The following is a 23,650-nucleotide window of genomic DNA, read 5'->3' on the forward strand; positions in this document are numbered from 1 at the left end:
CAGAGCTAGTTGGCATATAAACTTGTACTACTGTAGTAGGTGTGGGCTTCGTATCTATCTTGGCCACAATAATGCGTTCACTATGCTGTTTGTAGTAGCTTACCCGCATTCCTATTTTCCTATTCATTATTAAACCTACTCCTGCATTACCCCTATTTGATTTTGTGTTTATAACCCTGTAATCACCTGACCAGAAGTCTTGTTCCTCCTGCCACCGAACTTCACTAATTCCCACTATATCTAACTTTAACCTATCCATTTCCCTTTTTAAATTTTCTAACCTACCTGCTCGATTAAGGGATCTGACATTCCACGCTCCGATCCGTAGAACGCCAGTTTTCTTTCTCCTGATAACGACATCCTCCTGAGTAGTCCCCGCCCGGAGATCCGAATGGGGGACTATTTTACCTCCGGAATATTTTATCCAAGAGGATGCCATCATCATTTAATCATACAGTAAAGCTGCATGTCCTCGGGAAAAATTACGGCTGTAGTTTCCCCTTGCTTTCAGCCGTTCGCAGTACCAGCACAGCAACGCCGTTTTGGTTAATGTTGCAAGGCCAGATCAGTCAATCATCCAGACTGTTGCCCCTGCAACTACTGAAAAGGCTGCTGCCCCTCTTCAGGAACCACACGTTTGTCTGGCCTCTCAACAGATACCCCTCCGTTGTGGTTGCACCTACGGTACGGCCATCTGTATCGCTGAGGCACGCAAGCCTCCCCACCAACGGCAAGGTCCATGGTTCATGGGGGGATACAAGTGATAATAAACACAAAAATGTACGGATGGTGTCATTTTGCAAACGCGGTTCCCATGTCCGCGGGCGGGATGTAATGAGATTGTGACGCACGCGGCATTTAGAGGGCTAATATCCATTAATTGGTGTCCCGTTTCTTATTACGAGCTAGGGTATGTCGGACGGGGCAAACGATGAAGCAAAAGTCTGATAAAAGAAAGAATCGGCTGTAGGAATCGTCACCTATTCCATTTACAAAAAAATGTTCAAATGTATGTGAAATCTTATGGGACTTAACTGCTAAGGTCATCAGTCCCTAAGCTTACACACTACTTAACCTAAATTATCATAAGGGCAAACGCACACACCTATGCCCGAGGGAGAACTCGAACATCCGCCGGGACCAGCCGCTCAGTACATGACTGCAGCGCCGCAGACCGCTCGGCTAATCCCGCGCGGCTATTCCTTTTACACATTAAGGAGAATACAGAACGTGGGAAAACGTAGCTATATGTGGTTTTCAAAGCTTGATTGCCTCAGGAAAGATGCATAAAAAATAGGAAACGTGAAAATTTATACTTAGGTAATACTGACGAAGAGGTTATGAGAGGACTGAAACTTAATTCCCAAGTGACTGCACCTCCTCGAATGATCTGGATGTCGACGGGACTTATCATTGCTGGAGTTTGGTGATCTCATTCGTCACTTCAGTTTCCACTCCGCGACATTACTTTTTGTTTAATGTTTAGACACTGAAGCCAGATTCTGTTTTACAGTGTAAAAGCACAAAGACATACATAAAATAAATGATACTTTATTTTTTACCAGGAATATCATTTTAAAATTTTGGAACTTTGTTTTGAGATAAGATCGCCATTAAAACTATTTTACGGAATGATCATTTCAAATAGACACAAAATAACTTGCCATGGGAGTAAATTAATCGTGATATGTAGATCGTAAAGTGAGACGGAACTAGTTCCGATCTATTTGCGAACGTCAAACTTATAGCTTTAACAGTCGCAAAGCCTACGCTGCAAGCAGAAACAGCAGCGAATACGAGGGGAGCAGTCGCGGGAATAAAGACAGCACGCACTGCTATTTACAAATAATTTCCCAGCAAAAATTTAATTATTTCGCAGAAATAAAAGAATGGCAGCAATTCATCCTGATGCACACTCGGTGGCCCACGCAGTAATTTCAAAATTCCGTTCGATCGAGTGGATTGCTGGACCACGTTACTAGATCTCTCTCTCTCTCTCTCTCTCTCTCTGTCTCTCTCTCATCACGCTAACGGAATATTCCGACACTGTATTCTCAAATGTTCTACATCACTATTTACTGATTACCTTCCAATTAAGCTGTAACATCTTTAGGAGATATACGCTGCTTCACGAAAATTGCACCATCTGTCCTAGAAACTAGCGAGGTGGCGCTTTGGTTAGCACACTGGTCTCGCATTCGGGAGGACAACCATTGAAAACCTACATCCAGCCGTCCTGATTTAGGTTTCCCGTGATTTCTTTTAATCGCTGCAGGTTAAGGCCGGGATGGTGCCTTTGAGAGGGCACGGTCGATTTCCTTCCACACCCTTTCCTAATCCGATGGAACCGATGACCTAGTTGTTTTATCCCCTCACCCAAATCAACCAACCAACTATCGTAAAAGGTCCGAGACTGATGTTCTTCCTGGCGTATAGGCGACGGCAGAGCAATATCTACTGACTAGAAACTGTAAACAACAGGTGTGCATTCGAGCCAGACAGTGTTGAGTGGTGGATGTGCGGCTGTAGTGTGCAAAGTTGTATCACAAATTGCAGTGGAGCAACGAACTGAACATCGGTGAATAAAGTGTTCAGACTGTCTCCAGAATGTTTTGAAGCAGAGAAAAGTGTGTGTAAAGCACTGGTGATTACAGAAAAACCTCAAGGAGGGAGCGCAAAATATATCTGGAACTACCTTTGTGTATTTAACAGAGACCTAGAAACGACGAAGAGGCTTCGTCGCGCCGTAGCTATCAATGGTTCATAACCCCACAGCAGGCCAAGCAGTCCACACACCTCACAGCCGCCCCACACCAAACCCAAGGTTATTGTCCGGTTCGGCCCCAGAGAAGCCCCCTTCCCTCCCCCCTCCCCCCCCACCTCCTCATCCAGGGAACGATTCATTCTAGACGAGTGTAACACCAGTGTTTGCTTGGAAGAGTAATTATTGTGTACGCGTACGTGGAGACAGTGATTGCGCAGCAATCGCCAACGTAGTGAAACTGAAGCGGAATAAGGGGAACCAGCCCGCATTCGCCGAGACAGATGGAAAACCGTCTTAAAAACCGTCCACAGGCTGGCCAGCAAACCGGACCTCACCCCTAACCACTGGGCGGATTCGTGCTGGGGACCGGCACGCCTTTCCGCTCGGGAAGCAGCGCGTTAGACCACACGGCTAGCCGGGCAGGTTAGCTACCTTTACTTTTAGCGTAAAAAAAGTTAAGTCACTTGCAAAGTTTAAGAAAGTTTTATTTAAATTGAATATTGTAACGTTCCCTCTTTCTGTTTATTTAGGTTTGATTTGTTTGATTGTTATTCTTTATTTCTATTATTCGGAATCTTTTTTTTTTATTAAATTGAGCCTGAAACTTTCGTAATAAATACTTCGCGTGAAGTACGATTTGCAGCATAAACAAAAATTAATTTCGGAAATGTAATCCACTGAATATTAAAATTAAAGCTTTTGAACAACGCGCGTGACTGACTAGATACATTCAGAGGGTACGTACATTCGCGTGCGAGTGGTTGCGGTCTGATGAGAAATTTTCATTGTGAAATAATTTCGTCGTAACACACTCGGAGATTGCGAACGTACATTCAGAGTAGAGGCACGTACGTTCTATCATTCCCCGTGGCCTGGGTAAAAGAATTTCAATTATTTAAATCTAAGAGTATTTCTTTTGCATCGGACTAGTATTTTTATAAGAAAAAGAAGATTGCAGGTTCTGAATGTCTCGGCAAAACGAATCGGAAGTAATTTTAGCGGCCACGAAAGGAAAGTAGAGAGCACAATCACGTACCTCTATTGTTGAGCAGCGCCGTTTTGAAGATCTTCGGTTCCATATAAAACTCGCCTTCTCTGCTTAACATAAATACTCCGTAGGCATGGGAATAAGGCTTGTTGTGGGATGAAAATAATATAAAACACATCTTGCGTCTTTTAACTCATTCATTTACCACACACACACACACTAGTAATTAGACAGTACGGCATCCCACCAGCCCATCAGAACAAAAAGTAGTCGTTCATACAAGAAATAAAAAACGAAGGGCGAAATTGTTCCTATGTCTCTCAAAGATAAAAAGTTTACCAGATATTTCTCTGGTGTGTCACTGGAACAATTTTTCAGCACCTCTGCGATTAAATCACAATAGTTTCAGTTCCTTTACAATATACACGTATACAAACGCAACAATCGTACATTAGCAGTAAAAAACACACGGTCACACTCCGTGTATTTCTAGTATCACTAAGCACAACACTGACTGGAGTCCGTGGTAATGGCCAATAATCGCTGTTGTTCACTTTTTTTAATCACATTCAAGTTATCGTGACGATTGTAGCTTTCAAACTGACTACCAGATAGCACCTCTGCTTCCCATACATATGTGGCTCGGTTGTTTCGAGAACATTCCATGCAAGAATGTTCGATTCCAGACTTTTATGGAGTGTAATCAAATACCTACTGTGAAAGCGACAAGCCAATATGTGCCGTACAACGCATAATATAAGGGCGAGTTTCCAGTGATGGCGTCATCCGGCAATTTACGTGCTTGGAACTTTTAAATGTCGATTCCGTTCCTTTCTAGTGCATTCTATAGAAAGCCTATATAATAACAATGCGTTTCGAGGAATCTTCTCGAAAGTCACTATTACCGGAGATCTACACACCAATAGTTTCTCGTATTACAAGTTAGGTGTGGGAAACTATTGTTACGTTATTAGTAAAAATATTGTTACGAGTCTCTTAACAATATTTTACTGACAAATTACCATGAATTATTATTATTAATACATCACAATCAATTGATCATTCTCACTCTGGACTAATCTTCACATTTGCACTTGCTAAAACTAGGAATTTTTACTTATTCATTCTTCACTCTTAATATTTCTGCTTCTGAATATAAACTAGGGTCCTATTCGGTGAATAGTCCGTATTTATAGTGCTACGTATCGAAGGTTCTATGTACGAAAAACAGTGAATATTCGCTACTTTTCTCGAACAAATACCAGACGGAATAACTTAACGAGATCACTAGAACATCCGCGACTTTTCTCGCAGGTATGTTTTAGCTATCTATTTGCCAGACAGAAACGTATAAAATACAATGACGAGGACGCTCGTGCTATATAGGGAAGCATAACTACCGCCTCCCCCCCCCCCCCCCCCCATATGCATCTACCTACCACTGGTGCAAAGTTTGTCACGCCCACCTTGACCCCCTAACAGAAATAACGAGGCTTGCACGCCTGCCGTGACCTGACTCAAATAAAAAAGTGGATACTTCTTGTCTGGAAAAAATCGTCACTGATGAGGAGACTTGGTGTTATTAAAACTATTAAAACGACACTAACACAAAACGACAAAGAGCAAAATGGGTCTCTGATGGTCCGCAAAGGGCAAAGACGGTCCTAATGATGCGCTAGTTGTACAACATCTAAAAGAAAGACGTATGACAGTTTCACATAGTTGTCTATATATTCCTTGAATTTTACTCAAGTAGGGGAGACTGTGTAGAACACGTCAATCGTTGAAAACACCATCTTAACGGTTCTTTGTTTTTATATTACTCCAATCTCGAAACTTTTAGGACTAAATTGGCATTTCGTATAATTTTCGCTTCAGACAATTGTTCGATGTGTAGTCATTTCAAATATCGCGTGTAATCAAAAGTTATAAAGTTCATATTTAGCGTACTGGACAACTAATATACTGTAATACTGGTATAGGACAGAAAATGCAGTTGTCATCACACAGGCGCACTAAAACACATGTGGACACGCAACAAAAACATTTTTGTCTTTGTTTCTGAATAACTTCACTAAACTCACATTTGTGAAAAAATAGGGTAATTAGCCTGTTCCAGTACAAATCGCTTCTTCGGACTTCCAGGATCTCTACTTTTAGTAGACCTTCACATTTCAAATGGCACCCGCTCGATGAAAAACGCGAAAGGTGACTACCTAGGCTCTTCCCGTACACTCTTGCATCACTCACTACACTGCATACTCCTTATTCCTGATGTATGTTTTTGAATATTTCTCTGAGTACTTCCCTACGGCTCAGATGTTGTAGGACTGCATCATCGAGTAAGCGTACCTGCGTCTCTCTTCCTTACAGTGCAAGGAATCTTCACTGTATTGCCTTCCCTAGTTCATCAGGAGGTTTTTATGATACACCGACTATCTCGTTGAACTCTGCAGAGTTCTCACGGCTCCAGGGCCCGCAGTACTCATTACAGTAAATCATGGGTATGTTATTTAGGGCACTTGTATGAACCTACTTTTTTGCTGTAACAACTAAAAGAAAACCTACTGAAACTAGCCTGAGCTGGATAAAATTATCCCCTCGGAACGGTTTATGATCAATGGTCAGAAACGCTGTTGTCACCCTCGAAATAAGTTTTCTATCAAAAGTTGCATTCATCCTGTCTTTGGCAAGAGTAACTTGCACACGCTCTATGCATAGGATGTGTCTCAATCATACTACACAATAAGTTATGCAAACAACGTAGCAAAATTTTTAAAATATAACATAAACAAAGATTAGTGATGTAAGATATCAAGCAACTAAGGCGTAATCGTGAGGCTTGGTTGAGAAACAACTTATATTAGACGACTGTCTAACGTAATTCAACATTGCATCATTATTTTGTACATTTACAGACTAATAATTATAGCTGTTGGGAGTAGTATGTTTTGAAGATGGGTAGTACCTCCAAGTACATGTGGCAAGAGCAAGCTAGTAATGCTTATTTTGCTCTGGACAGTAGGTCACGTCCTGAAATGTTGACACGTTGATGCAAAAGTTTTGGTCAATACTGACAGGTGTAGTCCACTCGGAAAATATCAGGTAGTAAGTTATGTGACGTGTTTGCTGAAATACTGTTCGATGCTGAGAAAAAACAATTGACGTACTGAAGTGGGTGCATGTTAAGCCAGCAATGATAGGAATATCTGTACTTACACGATGTAATGCCATGCAAGTTTACGTTTCATTGGAAAGTATTTAATTGTGTATGAAAAGTTATTCCACTTAATTCTGAAAGGCTGATATTAACGAAGTAGCTTATTACGATAAAATTTCTATAGAGTCAAGGATATTGTTACATCAAGGCTCTAATTATAGAGTTATCGTTGATAACAACGAAAGATAAACAATATTAAATTATATATTTGCCCTGTGAACGTATTCTCCAATGTACGTAAAAGTTTACACGTTCACGCTGATTGGCTGTATATGCCATTATTCGTTGAACCTTTAAAAGAGGAGCAGCTGCAAGAGACAAGGAATCTTTATGACGCATTCATCAGTTATATACGAAAGCTATCGTTTCTGTTACCTGCGATGTTGAGGAAGTGTTTAGTTGTGTTGTAAGAGTACACGGGGTAAGCTTCTCTATAGGTTGCTGTTATTGGTAAATACAGTACATCATTCCTACTCCCCGTACACTCTCGTATTTAGTATTTTTCTGGTGACTGATACTAGCTTTGGTCGTAATTTATCTTTCGAACCTAGAGAACTTCAATAGTCAGATGCGTTGTTGTAATTAATATCCAGATAGGTACCACTGACCTCGTTATGCCACGAAAAGTGTTATTTTGTCCATCGTTTTTTACATAGTGATATCGTAGCGAGCTCTAGTGTGATTCATAGCGTGAGAATCTGAGTATCAAATCTTACGTGACGTCATTGTGTTAGTACAGACTATTATTTCAAGACACACAGATTACCTAGTTGATTGTAGGCAAGGTCTTATCAGTACAACTTACTGTAGTATTACGAGAGTGAGCCACATTGTCCATCGTTGCTTTTCACCTTCATATTGCATTCCTCTTAGAGCCTGTTCATACACCGAATCTCCTATTGGTTAGCGGTATCTAACGGGTGGCGCAGTGCACCCCTTTCCTCACTACCCAGGCGCACGCCGTCTCGGTTGGAGTGATGGGCGGACGCAATGGCCAAATACTGGGCATAAGCTCTGACTCTTCATTAGTTCTGACGCTCTCGGCGGGGGTGGAACTCGCTTTCGGCCAAAGACGCGACTGCAGTTGGCTGAGCGCTGGATCCCATGTTTTACTGACATTCAGGCCACTGTCTCTATTTGTCAGCTCGTCGGCCACTCGTATTTCAGTAACCTCCTTTACAATGCATTCCCAAAACGACGAGTGACTCTTATCACTTCCATTTGTTCTTGTTTCATTTAGTTCCCTGCAGCAGCGCAGTGTTCTGTAACCACAGATTTGGTTTTTGTTTGCACATCATTGTGACAGGAGGTTTGGAGGGACTACAGACGTTCACTATTGTAGGAGAATAAACACCTACAGCTACAGTCCTGGAAATGGAAAAAAGAACACATTGACACCGGTGTGTCAGACCCACCATACTTGCTCCGGACACTGCGAGAGGGCTGTACAAGCAATGATCATACGCACGGCACAGCGGACACACCAGGAACCGCAGTGTTGGCCGTCGAATGGCGCTAGCTGCGCAGCATTTGTGCACCGCCGCCGTCAGTGTCAGCCAGTTTGCCGTGGCATACGGAGCTCCATCGCAGTCTTTAACACTGGTAGCATGCCGCGACAGCGTGGACGTGAACCGTATGTGCAGTTGACGGACTTTGAGCGAGGGCGTATAGTGGGCATGCGGGAGGCCGGGTGGACGTACCGCCGAATTGCTCAACACGTGGGGCGTGAGGTCTCCACAGTACATCGATGTTGTCGCCAGTGGTCGGCGGAGGGTGCACGTGCCCGTCGACCTGGGACCGGACCGCAGCGACGCACGGATGCACGCCAAGACCGTAGGATCCTACGCAGTGCCGTAGGGGACCGCACCGCCACTTCCCAGCAAAATTAGGGACACTGATGCTCCTGGGGTAATGGCGAGGACCATTCGCAACCGTCTCCATGAAGCTGGGCTACGGTCCCGCACACCGTTAGGCCGTCTTCCGCTCACGCCCCAACATCGTGCAGTCCGCCTCCAGTGGTGTCGCGACAGGCGTGAATGGAGGGACGAATGGAGACGTGTCGTCTTCAGCGATGAGAGTCGCTTCTGCCTTGGTGCCAATGATGGTCGTATGCGTGTTTGGCGCCGTGCAGGTGAGCACCACAATCAGGACTGCATACGACCGAGGCACACAGGGTCAACACCCGGCATCATGGTGTGGGAAGCGATCTCCTACACTGGCCGTACACCTCTGGTGATCGTCGAGGGGACACTGAATAGAGCACGGTACATCCAAACCGTCATCGAACCCATCGTTCTACCATTCCTAGACCGGCAAGGGAACTTGCTGTTCCAACAGGACAATGCACGTCCGCATGTATCCCGTGCCAATCAACGTGCTCTAGAAGGAGTAAGTCAACTACCCTGGCCAGCAGGATCTCCGGATCTGTCCCCCATTGAGCATGTTTGGAACTGGATGAAGCGTCGTCTCACGCGGTCTGCACGTCCAGCACGAACGCTGGTCCAACTGAGGCGCCAGGTGGAAATGGCATGGCAAGCCGCTCCACAGGACTACATCCAGCATCTCTACGATCGTCTCCATGGGAGAATAGCAGCCTGCATTGTTGGGAAAGGTGGATATACACTGTACATTGTGCATGCTCTGTTGCCTGTGTCTATGTGCCTGTGGTTCTGTCAGTGTGATCATGTGATGTATCTGACCCCAGGAATGTGTCAATAAAGTTTCCCCTTCCTGGGACAATGAATTCACGGTGTTCTTATTTCAATTTCACGGAGTGTATATTTATGTTGTCATTTATTCTGTAGCGCCCAGTTTCGGCGCTTCAATGCGCCATCTTCTGGCCTTAGTTGATGCTGAGTAGAGTATCACGATCCACGTATTCTATGCTTCACTGGTCAACAGCTAGTTTATGCAGACTAAGTATGACGGTTGGAGAGATGACATCACAGTTACAGTCTGCAAAACCAGTTGTTGGCCACTGATGCATCGTGTATATGGATCTTGATAATACATTCAGCTTCAACTAAGGCCTGAGGATCATGCAGTGAAACTGGTAGTACGCAATGAATGACAATATTATGACGCTTTGTAACACGACCGGGGGTACTAATGGCGGGGGGCCCTTAAACTGTTTGTCACTTCAGACAGTGCGCTCTGTCCACACCACGTACCTGATACTCCCGCGGAGATCGTATTGTTCTGCTCCACACTGCTGCTGGCTTGCCTAAAATTATCTACAGGAATATGCAAGCGGGTTTAGGGGAGCCACTCAACATTAAAACACAATTCTGTTTTACGTCTGGTATGAAAATTATATTCTGAGACGATAAAAGAAAATCGATGGTTGCATTATTTACATTCTAATTTATAATTGTTTATCCCAATTAATGGATGTTTACCAGTACACAATATCACTCTCACGAGCGTACGCGTAACCGACACCGACGGGTGATTGTTGATGATGCGGAAGCCGAATGATCGCACGAAAGTTCTTACGCTCGTGACACATACACAGATATTTGGTACCAGTCCTCCTTGACGCTAGTAACAAATTTTACAATGTTCACAAAGTTAAATTTACAGTTCACAGCTCTCAACTGTACGAGCGTGCACGTAACCGTCGCGGCACGGTTGATTGTTGATATGCGGAAACGCGATGACCGAACGCACGTTCTCTCGCTCGCTACAAGACACTGGCACTTAAATACTCTATTTTGTGGTAAATAGTATTACTGATTCACATTAGTTCATCTGAGAGACTGAACAAGGCGCGGATGACTGATGCTGTGCGACACGCAACGAGAGGATACACAAATACTTTATCGGCGGTACTGCTCATTTTTAATTACATCGTTATGCAACTTCCTCTGAATCGCCTCCATATTTCATCACTCTACTGTAATAGCACTTGCAGCAACACTCGAACTTCCATAATAACCATACCTCTCACATGCAGAGCTACCCAAAACACAACAGTTCCGAGTCACGTGCTCGACACTGCAGACGCGGTTGCCCGCAAAGATATTCCACAACTAATACAGCGATATGACAGTACGTTTATAGCTTGTAAGTGTTTATTTTCGTGCAACAGATTTTGTTGGTTGCTTGTGTTTGGCGTATCTCCACCGCTCCTAGCACATTTATTCGACCGTCCGCACGTTCTGCCATGATTATGCTCCAAATATTTTGCATGCCCTTCTATAGGTACATGATTTATGGAGCCTGAAGCCATCTTTCCTCATACCTAGTAGTGTACGCGTTTTCGTAGGTGCATAGAACATTTATGTATTGTTGCGTCGAGCCAAGATTCTGCTGAATTTGTCCGCTAACTTGCTGCCGTACGGCAGATACGCCATTGTCTTACCCTCCTCGTCGTGTTCTGTTTGCTGCACTGTACGTTCTGTCTGAAAGCAAATCGTATTTGTCTCCTACGGTACCCGTTGTTCTTGAATACGTACTTAATAAAGCGGCCGCCCCTCCAGATCACAAGAAGAGTATGTCTGTCACTTGTAAGGGAAGGAATCCGGCTCACATGTCGGCGAGTGGGCACAACGTCTAAGGAATTGCTCGTACTCAACTTAGAGGGGGCTTTTATATTCTGGCCTCATTAGAAAGGAGTGTCTGATGTTGCCTCTTGGCCTAAGACGTACGGACCTCGAAGCAGTGCTACAACCAAACAAGTGTACAGGTTCTAATGTCTGTCAGAGAGAAGAATAGCCGCATGGACAGCTACGATGAACCACAATGAATCTCGCAGGCAAACAGATCGACGTCGTTCTGAAATCAATTCAGGGGAGGGGACACGATTTTGCACCAGCATCGACTATATATATATATATATATTGAAGATTTCACCAGAGATATAAAACAACTATTCTCCATCATACTCACAGATGATACGGAACAGATAAGTCGGGAAACGTGCTGTGTGCTCACCAGAGACAAAGGAAAATATTCTGAAAGTGGAAGGAGATGGCATGCAATAACTGCGGAATGATCCTGAATTTTTTTTTTTTTTACTTACGGACAAAGATATTCCCGCTATACTATTTTAGCTGTCAGTGCGCAATAGAAAAAAGTACAGATTACTGTAGGATCCAGCATACAGGAAATTCGTGCTCCGCCAATGTTCAATAGCTTTCCAAACAATCACAAACAAGCCGTTCCCCTACGACCTATTGTTGGGTGGTTGGTTGTTCTGGAGGAAGAGACCAAACTGCGAGGTCATCGGTCTCAAAGGTTTAGGGAAGGACGGGGAAGGAAGTCGGCCGTGCCCTTTCAAAGGAACCATCCCGGCATCTGCCTGGAGCGATTTAGGGAAATCACAGAAAACCTAAATCAGGATGGCCGGAAGCGGGATTGAACCGTCGTCCTCCCGAATGCGAGTCCAGTGTGCTAACCACTGCGCCACCTCGCTCGGTCGACCTATTGTAAGCAACACAGATGCACTGATATGGGGTGAACATTAATAAAACAGATAAACTGCAGGGACGGATGCCTGCCTGAAAATAGAGGGAAAAACGTCCAGTGATCATGTGTCCGGAAATGCATCGTTACCACGCTAGATGGCGCTGACGAATGAAAGTTCTCTGCCCATGTGTCGTCTTAGTTCACAGATGACGATTACGCAGATTTATGAAGCCAGGTGTGGTAAAGGTGGCTTAGTTGGTAAAGAGGTCTCATGACAGAAATGCAATAACTGTGATGGTCTGGTCCAAAATCCAGCGACAAAATCATTCTTATAGAGGGAAATCCGCTGCCGATAATCCTTGTACACGTTGCATGTAGTAGCGCTCGTCATGCAGTGTACACAACCGTACTCCGGCTTATAGCATGGCGGAATGCTACTTGCCTGGAGCTTGTACTAGGGTTCGTCTCAGTGTCCTATAGAACCCAGACCTCCAAAGCTCCATCTACAACTATATCTACATTCATACTCCGCGAGCCACCCAACGGTGTGTGGCGGAGGGAACTTTACGTGCCACTGTCATTACCTCCCTCTCCTGTTCCAGTCGCGTATGGTTCGCGGGAAGAACAACTGCCGGAAAGCATCCGTGCGCGCTCGAATCTCTCTAATTTTACATTCGTAATCTCCTCGGGAGGTATAAATAGGGTTGAAAAAATGGCTCTGAGCACTATGGGACTCAACTTCTGAGGTCATTAGTCCCCTAGACTTAGAACTACTTAAACCTAACTAACCTAAGGGCATCACACACATCCATGCCCGAGGCAGGATTCGAACCTGCGACCGTAACGGTCTCGCGGTTCCAGACTGCAGCGCCTAGAACCGCAAGGCCACTCCGGCCGGCTATAAATAGGGGGGAAGCAATATATTCGATACCTCATCCAGAAACGCACCGTCTCGAAACCTCGACAGCAAGTTACACCGCGATGCAGAGCGCCTCTCTTGCAGAGTCTGCCACTTGAGTTTGCTGAACATCTCTGTAACGCTAACACACTTACCAAATAAGCCTGTGACGAAACGCGCCGCTCTTCTTTGGATCTTCTCTATCTCCTCCGTCAACCCGACCTGGTACGGATCCCAAACTGATGAGCAATGCTCAAGTATAGGTCGAACGAATGTTTTGTAAGCCACCTCCTTTGTTGATGGACTGCATTTTCTAAGGACTCTCCCAATGAATCTCAACCTGGTACCCGCCTTACCAATAATTATTTTATATGATCATTCGACTAAAAATCGTTCCGCATGCATACTCCCAGATATTTTAGGGAAGTAACTGCTACCAGTGTTTGTTCCGCTATCATGTAATCATACAATAAAGGATCCTTCTTTCTATGTGTTCGCAATACATTACATTTGTCTATGTTAAGGGTCAGTTGCCACTTCCTGCACGAAATACCTATCCACTACAGATATTCCTGCATTTCGCTCCAATTTTCTAATGGTACAACTTCTCTGTATACTACAGCATCATCCCTGATGATATAGGTGTATAGTTTTGCACATCTTCTCGACGACCCTTTTTGAAGACTGTGGCTACCTGTGCTCTTTTCCATTCATTTGGAACCTTCCGTTCCCCTAGAGACTTGCGGTACACGGCTGTTAGAAGGGGGCAAGTTCTTTCGCGTACTCTGTGTAGAATCGAATTGGTATCCCGTCAGGTCCAGTGGAATTTCCGCTGTTGAGTGGTGTCAGTTGCTTTTCTTTTCCTTTGACACTTATTTCGATGTCAGCCAGTTTTTCGTTCGTGCGACGATTTAGAGAAGGAACTGCAGCGCGGTATTGCTTTGTGAAACAGCTTTGGAAAAAGGTGTTTAGTATTTCAGCTTTACGCGTGTCATCCTCTGTTTCGGTGCACGTACAATCCGCCGTCCCCCTGCACGATCTTCTGTCTGAAATGATCCATGGCCACTATCGCCCAAACAAGGCATGAAATGTTGTGTGATGTCGTACGTGCGGGCACTTGTTTTGGTATAGCCGTGCTGCCTGTCGACCGTTTGTATCTGCTCGGCCATACACAAACATTATCTCGGCTTGCTCCCGACTTGAATAGCAGACTATTATGACGATTAAAGTACGCTGCTTCAATCGCACTGCCTGCAGTACACAAGGAACACACGGCACGTGGCGAGAGAAAATCTCATTCACCAACGCCATCTGCCGTAGCAATGATGCATTACCGAACACATGTTCAGATGACCTTCCTTCCTCCATTTCCAGTAAGGAATCCGTACCTGTAGTTTGTCGGTTTTATTAAGTATCACCCTTTATACCGGCTGGCGAAATATCTAACTTCCATATCAAATCCTTATGGCAGTTATAAGAGTAGATGGGCGCGAAAGGGAAGCAGTGGTACAGAAGGGACTGAGACAGGGTTGTAGGCTACCCCTGATGTTATTCAATATTTATATTGAGCAAGCGCTAAAGGAAACAAAAGAAAAATTTGGAGTAGGAATTAAAAGCCATGGAGAAGAGAAAAGACCTTCGGGGTTTGTCGATGACATAGTAATTCTGTCAGACACAACAAAGGATCTGGAAGAGCAGGTGCACGGAATGGACAGTGTCTTGAAAGGAGGACATAAGATGAATACCAACAGAAGCAAAACGAAGATAATGGTATGTAGTCGAATTAAAGCAGGTGATGCTGCGGGAATAAGATTAGGATATGAGACACTTAAAACAGTAGATGAGTTTTGCTATCTGTAGCGCAAAATGACTGATGATGATCGAAGTAGAGAGGATATAAAATGTAGACTGGCAATCGAAAGGAAAGCGTACCTGTAAAATAGAAATTTGTTTACATCGAGTGTAGATTTAAGTGTCAGGTAGTCTTTTCTGAAAGTATTTGTATGGAGTCTAGCCATGTATAGAAATGAAACATGGACGATAAATAGTTTAGACAAGAAGAGAATAGAAGCTTTCGAAATGTGATGCTACAGAAAAAATGCTGAAGATTAGATAGACAGATGACGTAACTAACGCGGAAGCACTGAATAGGACTGGGGAGAAGAGGAATTTGTGACACAAACTGACTAAACGAAGGGATCGGTTAGTAGGACACGTCCTGAGGCATCAGGGGATCATCAACTTAGTATTGGAGGGAAGCGTGGAGAGTAAAAATCATAGAGGGAGATCAAGGGATGAATGTACTAAGCAGATTCAGAAGATGTAGATTGCAGTAGTTACTCGGAGATGAAGAAGTTTGCACAAAATAGAGTAGCGTAGAGAACTGCATCAAACTAGTCTCTGGACTGAAGACCACAACAACAACAACAACAAGTCAGTAAATGTCATCACCACATAAAATACAACGTGCATTTCGTGCAGTTACCGCAAGAACTGCCCCATCATAACCAGGATATGAAACTGACCTTTCATGTGGTCTCCCTCTTCACCAATGCACCGCTTACAGATTTTGTTAAGCTGATCATGGAGAAATTAAACCTCACTTGTAATTTCTCATCACGCCTTTACTTTTGTAAGTAGGCTGTTTAGGTTCTCATATTGGTAACGCTACCGCCACGTAGCGCTCTGTATGAAAATCACTGGCTGTGCTGTTTCCAGTCTGTGGCTGGATGGCATTGTTGGAATTTGCTCTTGGGGTGTTGGGCAGTTGGCTGTTAACAGCGCGTAGCGTTGCGCAGTTGGAGGTGAGCCGCTAGCAGTGGTGGATGTGGGAAGAGAGATGGCAGAGTTTTGAGAGCGGATGACCTGGACGTGTGTCCATCAGAGACAGTAAATTTGTAAGACTGATGTCATGAACTGATATATATATATATACACTCCTGGAAATGGAAAAAAGAACACATTGACACCCGTGTCTCAGACCCACCATACTTGCTCCGGACACTGCGAGAGGGCTGTACAAGCAATGATCACACGCACGGCACAGCGGACACGCCAGGAACCGAGGTGTTGGCCGTCGAATGGCGCTAGCTGCGCAGCATTTGTGCACCGCCGCCGTCAGTGTCAGCCAGTTTGCCGTGGCATACGGAGCTCCATCGCAGTCTTTAACACTGGTAGCATGCCGCGACAGCGTGGACGTGAACCGTATGTGCAGTTGACGGACTTTGAGCGAGGGCGTATAGTAGACATGCAGGAGGCCGGGTGGACGTACCGCCGAATTGCTCAACACGTGGGGCCTGAGGTCTCCACAGTACATCGATGTTGTCGCCAGTGGTCGGCGGAAGGTGCACGTGCCTGTCGACCTGGGACCGGACCGCAGCAACGCACGGATGCACGCCAAGACCGTAGGATCCTACACAGTGCCGTAGGGGACCGCACCGCCACTTCCCAGCAAATTAGGGACACTGTTGCTCCTGGGGTATCGGCGAGGACCATTCGCAACCGTCTCCATGAAGCTGGGCTACGGTCCCGCACACCGTTAGGCCGTCTTCCGCTCACGCCCCAACATCGTGCAGCCCGCCTCCAGTGGTGTCGCGACAGGCGTGAATGGAGGGACGAATGGAGACGTGTCGTCTTCAACGATGAGAGTCGCTTCTGCCTTGGTGCCAATGATGGTCGTATGCGTTTTTGGCGCCGTGCAGGTGAGCGCCACAATCAGGACTGCATACGACCGAGGCACACAGGGCCAACACCCGGCATCATGGTGTGGGGAGCGATCTCCTACACTGGCCGTACACCTCTGGTGATCGTCGAGGGGACACTGAATAGTTCACGGTACATCCAAACCGTCATCGAACCCATCGTTCTACCATTCCTAGACCGGCAAGGTAACTTGCTGTTCCAACAGGACAATGCACGTCCGCATGTATCCCGTGCCACCCAACGTGCTCTAGAAGGTTTAAGTCAACTACCCTGGCCAGCAAGATCTCCGGATCTGTCCCCCATTGAGCATGTTTGGGACTGGATGAAGCGTCGTCTCACGCGGTCTGCACGTCCAGCATGAACGCTGGTCCAACTGAGCCGCCAGGTGGAAAAGGCATGGCAAGCCGTTCCACAGGACTACATCCAGCATCTCTACGATCGTCTCCATGGGAGAATAGCAGCCTGCATTGCTGCGAAAGGTGGATATACACTGTACTAGTGCCGACATTGTGCATGCCCTGTTGCCTGTGTCTATGTGCCTGAGGTTGTGTCAGTGTGATCATGTGATGTATCTGACCCCAGGAATGTGTCAATAAGGTTTCCCCTTCCTGGGACAATGAATTCACGGTGTTCTTATTTCAATTTCCAGGAGTATATATATATATATATATATATATATATATATATATATATATATATATATATATATATATATATATATATATATAGTATGACTTTTGAACGCTATTAAGGCAAAATACATTGTTTGTTCTTTATCAAAATTTTTCATTTGCTAACTGTGCCTATCAGTAGTTAGTGACTTCAGTAGTTGGAATCTTTTATTTAGCTGGCAGTAGTGACGCTCGCTGTATTGCAGTAGTTCGAGTAACGAAGATTTTTTGTGAGGTAAGTGATTTGTGAAAGGTATAGGTTAATGTTACTGAGGGCCATTCTCTTGTAGGGATTTTTGAAAGACATATTGCTTTGCGCTAAAAATATTGTGTGTCAGTTTAGTGTTGATCAGAATAAATAAAGAGCGAAATGTCTGAGTAGGTTCAGTTTTGCTCAGCTGTTTGAAAATCAAATAACGTAAGTACTCAGACATTTCGCTCTTTACTTATTCTGATCAAAACTAAACTGACACACAATATTTTTAGCGCAACGCAATCTGACTTTCAAAAATCCCTACAAAAGAATGGCCCTGACTAACATTAACCTATACCTTTCACAACTCACTTACCTCACAAAAATCTTCATTACTTGAACTACTGCAATACAGCGAGCGCCACTACTGCCAGCTAAATAAAAGATTCTAACTAATGAAGGGACTAACTACTAATAGGCAGAATTAGAAAATGAAAGAACTGATAAAGAGCAAACAATGTATTTAGCTTAATAGCGTTCAAAAGTCATAATATATATATATATATATATATATATATATATATATATATATATATATCAGTTCATGACATCCAGTCTTACAAATTTACTGTCTCTGATGGACACATAACGTAAGGTGTTTACCAGCACAGTAATTGACTAATTTTTCTAAGGGGACGTTTCACGTTTCTGCTTAGTGGCGACTGCTGTGAGCAAACAGACGGCATTATCAGGGGATGTCCCCTGTTTCCGCTAGTGGCAAACTTTTTCACGGATGATTCCGAAGAGAAAGCACTGGAGAAAACTGCCAAAAAGTCCACATGCTTTTTCAGGTATAAGACACAAAGGAATTACAGACGCTGGTTGTGAGTGGCCGCTGGTTGAAATTGGTGGGGAAAGCTGAAAATTTGTGGCAGACCGGGATACGCACGTTGATATCCTGCTTACTAGGCAGATACTCTGAGCACTGAGGCATCTAGACGCAGTGGTCTGGCACAAAATTTTCAACTTTGTCCATTGATTTCAGTCAATATCTGCTGTATCTAAATTGTGTCTGTTCTGTCTGACAATATATTCAGATATGTTGATGACTTTGTGGTGTCATCACATTGCAGTGAATGGCTTCAGGAGTATCTCTAACATCTGAACGCTCTTCATTCAAGCATGAGGTGGAAGAAAATTACGAACTCCCCTTTCCGGGCGCCTTAGTCAGGCGCAAAGCGGACGGTACTATGGCACACAGTTCGCACAGGAAGGCCAGCCACACTGGTTTGTATATCCACGCCTCCATTTGCCACAATGCTTCACAGCATGAGGGTGTGCTGTGTATATGGGTTCGCAGGTTCTGTGCAATATCCGAAGAAGGAAGCCTACAAGGAAAGTTCGGTCCCCTCAAGGAAGTATTCAACAGGAGCAGATACGGTGGGAGACAAATCGCGCATGCTGTCAGGCAGAAGTTGGAACAATTTTGACTACCATTATGCATATTGCAGTTGTTTACGCTGTGTATTCTTTGCTTTGTTTCTACTTTACTATTACCTGGTTATAGTGTTTTGTGGCACGTATCATGTATGTGACACTATCTTCCCTATTTCGGATAATGCAAAACGAGCTGGCCTTCTTCGAACTTTTTTGATGTCATCCGCCAGTCCCACCTGATGCGGATCCCACACCGCACAGCAATACTCCAGAACAGGGCGGACAAGCGTGGTGAAAGCAGTCTCTTTAGTAGACCTGTTGCATCTTCTGAGTGTTCTGCTAATGAATCGCAGTCTTTGGTTTGCTCCGCCCACAACATTATCTGTGTGATCGTTCCATTTTAGGTTATTTGCAGTTGCAAGTCCTAAGTATTTAGCTGAATTTACAGCCTTTACATTTGTGTGACTTATCGCGTAATCGAAATTCAGCGGATTTCTTTTAGTGCTCATGTAAATAACTTCACACCTTTCTTTATTCAGGGTCAGTTGCCACTTTTCTCACCACACAGTTGTTGTTGTTGTTGTTGTGGTCTTCAATCCTGAGACTGGTTTGAGCTACTCTATCCTGTGCAAGCTTCTTCATCTCCCAGTACCTACTGCAACCTACATAGTTCTGTATCTGTTTAGTTTATTCATCTCTTGGTCTCCCTCTACGATTTTTACCCTCCACGCTGCCCTCCAATACTAAATTGGTGATCCACTCCGGAATGTTTTACTCAGGAGGACGCTATCATCATTTAACCACACAGTAAAGCTGCATGCCCTCGGGAAAAATTACGGCTGTAGTTTCCCCTTGCTTTCAGCCGTTCGCAGTACCAGCACACCAAGGACGTTTTGGTTAGTGTTACAAGGCCAGATCAGTCAATCATCCAGACTGTTGCCCCTGCAACTATTGAAAAGGCTGCTGCCCCTCTTCAGGAACCACACGTTTGTCTGGCCTCTCAACAGATACCCCTCCGTTGTGGTTGCACCTACGGTACGGCTATCTGTATCGCTGAGGCACGCAAGCCTCCCCACCAACGGCAAGGTCCCGAGGGCATGCAGCTTTACTCTATGGTTAAATGATGATGGCGTCCTCCTGGGTAAAGCATTCCGGAGTGGATCACCAATTTAGTATTGGAGCGCAGCGTGGAGGGTAAAAATCGCAGAGGGAGACCAAGAGATGAATACACTAAACATCTTATCTAAATCATTTTGCAATTCGTTTTGGTCATCTGATGAATTTACAAGACGGCAAATGACAGCGTCATCTGCAAACAATCTAAGACACTACTCAGATGGTCTCCTGTGTCGTTAATATAGATCCGAAGCAATAGAGAGCCTATAACACTTCCTTGGGGAACGCCGGATATTGCTTCTGTTTTACTCGATGACTTTCCGCCTATTACTACGAAGTGTGACCTCTCTGAGAGGATATCACGAATCCAGTAGCACAACTGAGGCGATATTCCGTAGGCACGCAGTTTGGTTAGAAGTCCCTTTTGGGGAACGATGTCGGAAGCCTTCTGGAAATCTAAAGATGTGGAGTCAATTTGACATCCCCTGTCGATAGCACTCATTGGTTCATGAGTGTAAAGAGCTAGTTGTGTTTCAGAATAACGATGTTTTCTGAATCCATGTTGTCAATGTGTCTATAAATTGTTTCCTTAGAGGTCACTCAAAATGTTCGAACATACTATATATTCCAAAATCCTACTGCAAATCGACGTCAGTGATACGGGCCTGTAATTCAACTGATTACCCCATTTGCCCTTTTGTGTATTGGTGTGACTCGAACAAGTTTCCAGTCTGTGGTACGAAACTTTCTGTGAGCGAGCGGTTGAATATAATTGCTAAATATGGAGCTATTGTGTCAGCATACTCTGAGAGGAGCCTGACTGGTACACGATCAGACCAAAAGCCTCGCTATTATTAAGTGATTTAAGCTGTTTTTCTACACCGACGATATTTACTTTTATGATTCTCACCTTGGCAGTTGTTCTTGATTGGAATCTCGGAATATTTTCTTCGTCTTCTTTCGTGAAGGAATTTTGGAAAACCGTGTTTAATAACTCTGCTTTAGTGACACGGTCTCCAGTGACTTCACCATTGTTATCGTGCAGTGAAGGTATTGATTGCGTCTTGCCACTGGTGTGCTTCATGTATTAACTGAATCTCTTTGGGTTTTCTGCCAGGTTAAGGAAATGTGTAAATTATCAAAAGCATCTCGCATTGAAGCACGTGCTATATTTCGAACTGCTGCAAAACTTTGCCAATTTTGGGGATCTTGCGTTCTTTTAAATTTGGCAATATTTTTTTCCTTGCTTCAGCAACCGCGGTCTGACCTGTTTTGTGAACCATGGGGAATCAGTACCACCACTTATTAATTTATGTGGTATACAGGGTGTTACAAATATGTATGGCAAAACTTTCAGGAAACATTCCTCACACACAAAGAAAGAAAGTATGTTATGTGGACATGTGTCCGGTAACGCTTACTTTCCATGTTAGAGCTCATTTTATAACTTCCCTTCATATCACATTAATCATGTAACGGAAACGCACAGCAACAGAACGTACCAGAGTGACTTCAAACACTTTGTTACAGGAAATGTTCAAAATGTCCCCCGTTAGCGAGGATACATCCATCCACACTCCGTCTTATGGAATACCTGGTACGCTGATACAGCCCTGGAGAATGGCGTATTGTATCACAGCCGTCCACAATACGAGCTCGAAGAGTATCTACATTTGGTACCGGGGTTGCGTAGACAAGAGCTTTCAAATGCCCCCATAAATGAAAGTCAAGAGGGTTGAGGTCAGGAGAGCGTGGAGGCCATGGAATTAGTCCGCCTCTACCAATCCATCGGTCATCGAATTTGTTGTTGAGAAGCGTACGAATACTTTGACTGAAATGTGCAGGAGCTCCATCGTGAATGAACCACATGTTGTGTCGTACTTGTAAAGGCACATATTCTAGCAGCACAGGTGGAGTATCCCGTATGAAATCATGATAACGTGCTCCATTGGGCGTAGGTGGAAGAACATGGGGCCCAATCAAGGCATCATCAACAGTGCCTGCCCAAACGTTCACAGAAAATCTGTGTTGATGAAGCGATTGCACAAATGCGTGCGGATTCTCGTCAGTCGACACATGTTGATTGTGAAAATTTACAATTTGATCACGTTGGAATGAAGCCTCATCCGTAAAGAGAACATTTGCACTGAAATGAGGATTGACACATTGTTGGATGAACCATTCGCAGAAGTGTACCCGTGGAGGCCAATCAGCTGCTGATAGTGCCTGCAGACGCTGTACATGGTACGAAAACAACTGGTTCTCCCGTAGCACTCTTCATACAGTGCGGTGGTCAACGTTACCTTGTACAGCAGCAACTTCTCTGACGCTGACATTAGGGTTATCGTCAACTGTACGAAGAATTGCCTCGTCCATTGCAGGTGTCTCGTCGTTCTAGGTCTTCCCCAGTCGCGAGTCATCGGCTGGAATGTTCCGTGCTCCGTAAGACGCCGATCAATTGCTTCGAACGCCTTCCTGTCGGGACACCTTCCTTCTGGAAATCTGTCTCGATACATACGTACCGCACCACGGCTATTGCCCAGTGCTAATCTATACATCAAATGGGCATATACCAACTCCGCATTTGTAAACATTGCACTGACTGCAAAACCACGTTCGTGATGAACATTAACCTGTTGATGCTACGTACTGATGTGCTTGATGCTAGTGCTGTAGAGCGATGAGTCGCATGTCAACACAAGCACCAAGGTCAACATTACCTTCCTTCAGTTGAGCCAACTGGCGGTGAATCGAGGAAGTACAGTACATACTGACGAAACTAAAATGAGCTCTAACATTGAAATTAAGCGTTTCCAGACACATGCCCACATAACATATTTTCCTTGTTTGTATGTGAGAAATGTTTCCTGAAAGTTTGGCGTTACCTTTTTGTAAGATCCTGTGTATCTCTCATTTGCCGTCGAAACTAACTCTCTGGAATCATTCCACATCTTTTCTACGCTTAGGTGATGAGATCGGAAGGAATGGGGACTGTCTCTTAAAGAGGCATTAAGAGCATTTTTATCAGCTTTTTAAAATAGATGTACTTTGCGTTTCTTTTTGATGGTTGTGGGTCTCACGGTATTCAACCTAGCAGCAACTGCCTTGTAGTCACTAATGCCTGCAGTCGTCACGATTATCTCTATTTGTCCAGGATTACTTTTGCTAAGAGGTCAAGTATTCTTTCCCAACCATTTACGCTTCTCGTCGGCTCATGAACGATTTGTTCAAAGTAATTTACTCAGAAAGTAT

Source organism: Schistocerca gregaria, chromosome 6 (genome assembly GCF_023897955.1).
Source record: "Schistocerca gregaria isolate iqSchGreg1 chromosome 6, iqSchGreg1.2, whole genome shotgun sequence".
Lineage (NCBI taxonomy): Eukaryota > Metazoa > Arthropoda > Insecta > Orthoptera > Acrididae > Schistocerca > Schistocerca gregaria.